The sequence below is a fragment of the Tupaia chinensis genome, unplaced genomic scaffold (genome assembly GCF_000334495.1).
Source record: "Tupaia chinensis unplaced genomic scaffold, TupChi_1.0 Scaffold142211_1, whole genome shotgun sequence".
Taxonomy (NCBI): Eukaryota; Metazoa; Chordata; class Mammalia; order Scandentia; family Tupaiidae; genus Tupaia; species Tupaia belangeri.
Window position 1 is genome coordinate 12,745 of NW_006202061.1, and position 6,062 is coordinate 18,806.

The window sequence follows — 6,062 nt, forward strand, 5'->3', positions numbered from 1 at the left end:
ATAGTTGCAAGTTCTCAATCCTTGTTTTCAGCTTCAGCTTGCTGGTCCTGAGGCCACGCGTCCTCCCCGGAGAGGCAGCTGAACGCCGGGCAGAGCCCCGGGTGGGGGGCCCGCCGCCCCACTCGGCGCGGGTCCCGGGGGTGGCGGGCCCCTCCGCCCTCCAATCCTGGCTTTTATACTGACTAGTCATGTGACCTTGTACAAGTTATTTAGCTTCTTGTGTTTCAGTTTCCTTATCTATAAAAGGAGGATAATAGAAGTATGGGGGTGAGTAATAGAGGGAGGGAGGGGAACAGGAGAAGAAAAAACATGTATGTTCTATTGACCAAAAATATGCAAAGCTATTTGCTGATGATAATTTATATAGTAATGTCTTTGTATTGACTGATATGAATGGCATTCATGCTGGAAAAAGTAATGTACATTGTAAAGATGTATGTGATTAAATTTAAATTTAAATTTTTTTAAAAAGCATCTGACATATGAGATAGCTGTGAAGATGAAAAATGTAAAGTATGTAAGACAGTGCCGACCATGAGGTAAACATTTTAACTCATATTGACATTACATGTGCACTTTAGGGGTGAGAACAGGCTTGAAGCACCAAGGATTCATCACACTTCAGCTAAGAGTAATGAGCCTTGGACACCTTCTTACTTTCCTAAGGATGATATCTGAGTGGCAGAAACTCAAAGTTGAAGTGGACTGAGAGAACCATAAAGAATATCTCTGGTTTCAAGGGTAAACTACCCAGAGAGCACATGGAGAGGCAGAGTAGGACCTGAATTTGAACCTAGTCCAACCTCCCACTCCTGAGGGATCTCATATCGGGATTCAACCTCTGCTTGAACACTCTCAGAAAGCATTGCATAGACTCTAAGAACATCATCTGGACTCCCAGCATTTATACTGCTGGTCCTAATAGCAATTCAATCAGCCTTGATAAATGGAAATCTGCCCTCAGTCCAAAACCTCTTCAGAGAAAAGAGATGGCAGATGCCAACTTTGGCCCCCAATACTAGCATTGCTGGAAAATCCATAAAGAAAAGGAGACTCTGTGACCTTAACCTTTCTTTTGCTTTTTGGCTGAAATGAGAAATTCATTACAGTAAGTCCTTGACCACAAGGTCAGCCATCAGCTGCTCTGTCCTTCAGCAAGTATTTAAGTGCCTCTAGTGAACCACTGCCATCCAGCTCCCACCAACTGATTTTTTTTTTTTTTACAAAGGTTCTGAGAACATTCATTATGGAAAGAAGAGTCTCTTCAATAAATGGTGCTTGGAAAACTAGATAGCCATATGCAAAAGAAAGAAACTAGACTCCTTACTGTATAAATATACAAAAATTGACTCAAAATGACTAAAGACTTAAATGAAACACCTGAAACTATAAAATTATTGAAAGAAAACATAAGGCAGTGCTTCAAGACATTGCCAAGACCAAAGATTTTTAAAAATTGGATTTCAAAAGCATGGGTAACAAAAGCAAAACTAGACAAATGGGATTATATTAGACTAAAACTCTTCTGCACAGCAAAGGGAACAATTGACAGAGTGAAGATACAGCCAGAATGGGAGAGAATATTAACAAACTATATATCTGTATATAAACTATATATCTGTATATCTATATATAAAACCCAGAATATATACAAACTAAAATAACTCAGCAGCATTAAGCTCAAATAATTTTGTTTAAAAAAATGGTCAATTTGAATAAACAATTTTCAAAAGAAGACATACAAATGGCTGATGAGTACATGAAAAAATGTTCAACATCAATAATCATCAGGAAAATGCAAATCACAACCACAATGACAATTATCAAAAAGACAAAAAGAAAGTTTGGGGGAGGATTCAAAGAAAGGGAAACTTGTGAAGGTTGGCAGTAATGAAAACTAGTATAGTCATTATGTAAAAAGCATGACAGATGCTCAAAAATTAAAAATATTGGGTCATCGGAAAAGTCATGACACATTTTTGCAAAGAAAAACAGAAAAATACTTTATGACTTTTCTGACAACCCAATACCCACTACTGGCTATAACATTCTCAAAAGAAAGGAAATCAGTATGATGAAGAGATAGCGACACCCCCATGTTTATGGTAGCACTACTCACAATAGCGAGATAGAGAATTAACCTGTGTCCATCGGTGGAAGAATGCAGTGAAAAGTGTGGTACATATTCACGATGGGATATTATCCAGTCCTGAAAAAGGCCAACATCCTGCTATTTTAGACAAGATGGACACATCTTTAAGAAACAATGCTAAGTGAAATAAGCCAGGGACTGAAAGACAAATCCTGAATGTTCTCACTCATTTGTGGGAGCTAACATGTTTGCATAGAAGTGGAGAGTGAAATAGTGGACACTAGAAATTGGGAAGAGAAAGGAGTTTGGGAGGGATAGGGAGAACTTGGTTAATAGATAGAAGACAAGTAGATAAACAAATAAATTTTAGAGTAATATAGCACAAGAGAGTAACATAGTTAATCAGAATTGAATATAAATTTTGTAAGAGCTAGGAGAAGGGTTTCAAATGTTCACATCACCAAGTGATAATGTTTGGGATGACGGGTATGTTTATTGTCCCGATTTGATCATCACACATTGCAGTCATATTTTGAAAGAAATCTCACTGTATCTCATAAATATATATATATATATATTATGTATATTTATAATTTTAGTTGACATATATAACTATTATATATGTCAACTAAAATTATAAAATAACATTTCAGATGATCAATTAATAATTAATTGATACATGTATTGTTAATATAATAATAATTAATTATCAAAATACTTACAAAAATGTGTATGATGTTTAAAGAATGACAACATACTTTATATTCATGGACCTGTAAGTCATGACAGTCATTTACCATGAACTCTTCGAGCTCCTCCCAGCCCTTCTTCTACCCCATCTGAGATAAACAGTAGTCTGAGTTTTGTGTTGAGTAGGCTCTTGCTTTTTAAAATGTGGTTTTACAACCATTAATTTGTAACTCTAAACAGCATTGCTTGGATTGCATGTTAATGGAATTATACTACTTCTTCCAGTTGTTATTTTCACCTTCCTTTATGTTCTTACGGTTTATCATGTGCACGAGTTTCTCTAGGACATGTATCTAGATATGGACTGGGAGGTTCTAAGATATAAATACATCGACCTTTCCAGGTATAGTAATATTGTTCTCAAAGTGGGTGCAACAATTTGTATTTCTATCAGCAGCAAATAAGGATTCCTATTGTGACATGAATATCCTTGTCATAATTTGGTATTGCCTAACTTTTTACTTTTGCCAATTTGGTAGGTGTCAATGATATCACCATGTGCTTCTAATTTACATTTTGCTGATTACTTAACCCAATTTCTGCAGGGCTAGCTCCTTTTCATCATTTAGGTTTGAATTTAAACACCTTTTAGCCACCTTGTCACTGTTAACAGCTACGTTATCCTATTTTAATTCTCACTATTTGGTAATTTTCTTTCTTTTGTATTTTTTTATTTATTCATGCTAGAGTGCATGGACGTGAGAGAGAGAGAGAACCATCTTCCATAGGGTCTGGTCACACTGTGACACTCGTCCTCCAGTCCTCTAGCCCAATGGATTTGGGGCATTCAGGCTGAGCAGGCTGGGGATTCAAGCCACAGTCACCATGTGGGATCTAGTATTTCCTGAGCAGCCCATTGCTACTGATCCAGAGTGCTCACTTTAAAAAGCATATGTTTGTTGGGACCAGCAGTTAGCGTAATGGCTATGTCATTGGACTCCCATGTAGTTGACCGCGGTTCACGTCCCAGACCCGGTGGCTTAAAAACTCACGCCGGGCGTGTGTGCCTGTGTGCCCAAGATCCTGAGAGGAGAATGGAAGAGAAGGGATTGCAGCGTGGTCATCCCCCCTGGGGGGGTGATTTCTCGCTTTCTGTCTCTCTGTCTTCCTGGTGAGCGCATGAGCCCTATGGCAAAAATTTCTCCAAAAAAAAAAAAAAAAACAACATATGTTTCTCTATTTTATTTCTATTTCTATTTTATTTCCTTCTACACAGCGCTTGTACATAGTAGCCACTTGCTGTTCAATAGGTAAATATTTAAATATTTATTAAATGAATAAAAGTGCTAATTCCAATTCTGTTCAAATGTATATTTGCTAGTTACTGGTTCTATCTTTCACATTGTTTGTATATGCTGTTTTATATTACTTGTTTTCTCTTATACATTTTCCATCATCTCTCTCTCTCTCTGTTAATGTCCACTTCTCCCTTTGTTCTAACTCTCCTAACTTCTTTCTTCTTAGAGAGGTTTTTATCTTCTTTCCACATTGACTCAGATCTTTCAAAACCAACCTTTCGACTTAACACTTCCTGTACCATACCTGCTCTTACTCTGTTTGGCACCCCCATGGTTCACCTCTGCAGTCAAAAAGAGTCTGGATTCTAGAAGACATGAAAGAAGTAAGCAGACAAAAATCATTCATCCAGATCATCATTCAAAAACCCTGGAAGAAAGTGCTTTAGGTATCTTGTTAGAAGTGATTTGTTCTAGAGGCAAAAGAATTTCTCATCTAAGGCTTGTTTCACTTAGCCTTTCCTCTACATTTCCTGTCAAATTTCACAACTTTGGTATTGCAATAGCCACCAATGGGGATGAATATATGCAGAAGACAGAACCACATAACACCTAACAAAGTTTTAAAGACAAATGAGAAAAAAATAATTACTTCTGATGCAGTGGAAGCAATCTTGATGTGTGCGTGTGTGTGTGTGTGTGTGTGTAGTATATTTTCTGAAATATGCTTTCCTCTTACCTTAAATTTTTTGAGAGATTTTTTTCTATAGGGCACATGCACTCACATGAGACAGAGAGAAAAAAAGTGAGAAATCACCTCCCCCCCCACCACCAAAGGGGATGGCCACACCACAATCCTTTCTCCTCCTTTCTTCTCTCAGGATCTTGGGCTTACACACACATACACCTGGCATGAATTTGAAGCCATCAGGTCTATGACTTGAACCACTATCGACTAAGTGGGAGTCCAGCAATGTAACCATTATGCTATCTGCTGGTCCCAATATTCTTTTTTTTTAAAAGAGATTTTTGCTATAGGGCATGTATGCTCACCAGAGAGACGTAAAGCAAGAAATCACGCCCTAGGGGAGATGGCCATGCCATAATCCCTTCTCCTCCATTCTCCTCTTGGGATTTTGGGCATGCACACACACGCTCAGCATGAGTTTTAAGTCCCGGGTCCAGGACTCGAACTACTATCAACTACGTGGGAATCCAGCAATGTAACTATTATGCCATCTGCTGGTCCCACTGTTACCTCAATATTTTAAATTTTGTCAGATAAAAATTCTACTTTGATCATATATTTCAAATATTGTTGTTTAAGATAAGATTGTTGTGGCTACATAAATATAGGAAATTAATTTCACTTTCTTCTCCCTCTCCCTCCTAGAACACAATTGAAGTAACTATAAAGGAAGTTTAAAAAAAATAAGGTTTAGTCGGACAAAGCAAATTGAACATGAAACAACATCAGATGAGAGAGATTTCAATAAAATTTTTGTTGACGGAGGATTCGTAATGAATGTTGGTGTCCAGATGGGGAAGCTTGTTGGGAAGTGAGTGATTTCTCTTCAGGGCCACTGAAAGGCTTAGCACAGGTGTGATGTGTCAAGGCAAAAGGTAGAAGACTTTCTGGAAGTGTGTGTACGGTGTGGTTAAACATTTTCTCTTGTCATCATAAAGTTAGGCAACTACCCTCCCAGCCCTCAAAGACTGGAAAGATATTCTCTAGAAAAATTAAACTTGAACTCAGGAGAATCAGTGAAGCAGAATGAGGAGAGATGAGTACAAGTTGAAAAGAGAATTAAGTGAGAATTTGCACATTAGGAGTAGGCTTTCAAGCTTCCACCCTCCCCCATTCTCAGAAAGCTGGGAAGCACGTTTACAATCTTCCTCATTCCTGAAGAGGAGATTGGAGAAGTTCTTCTCTGGAGTAGGTGAATGAGCCCAGAACTAGACAAATCATCCCAGGGACTGACATT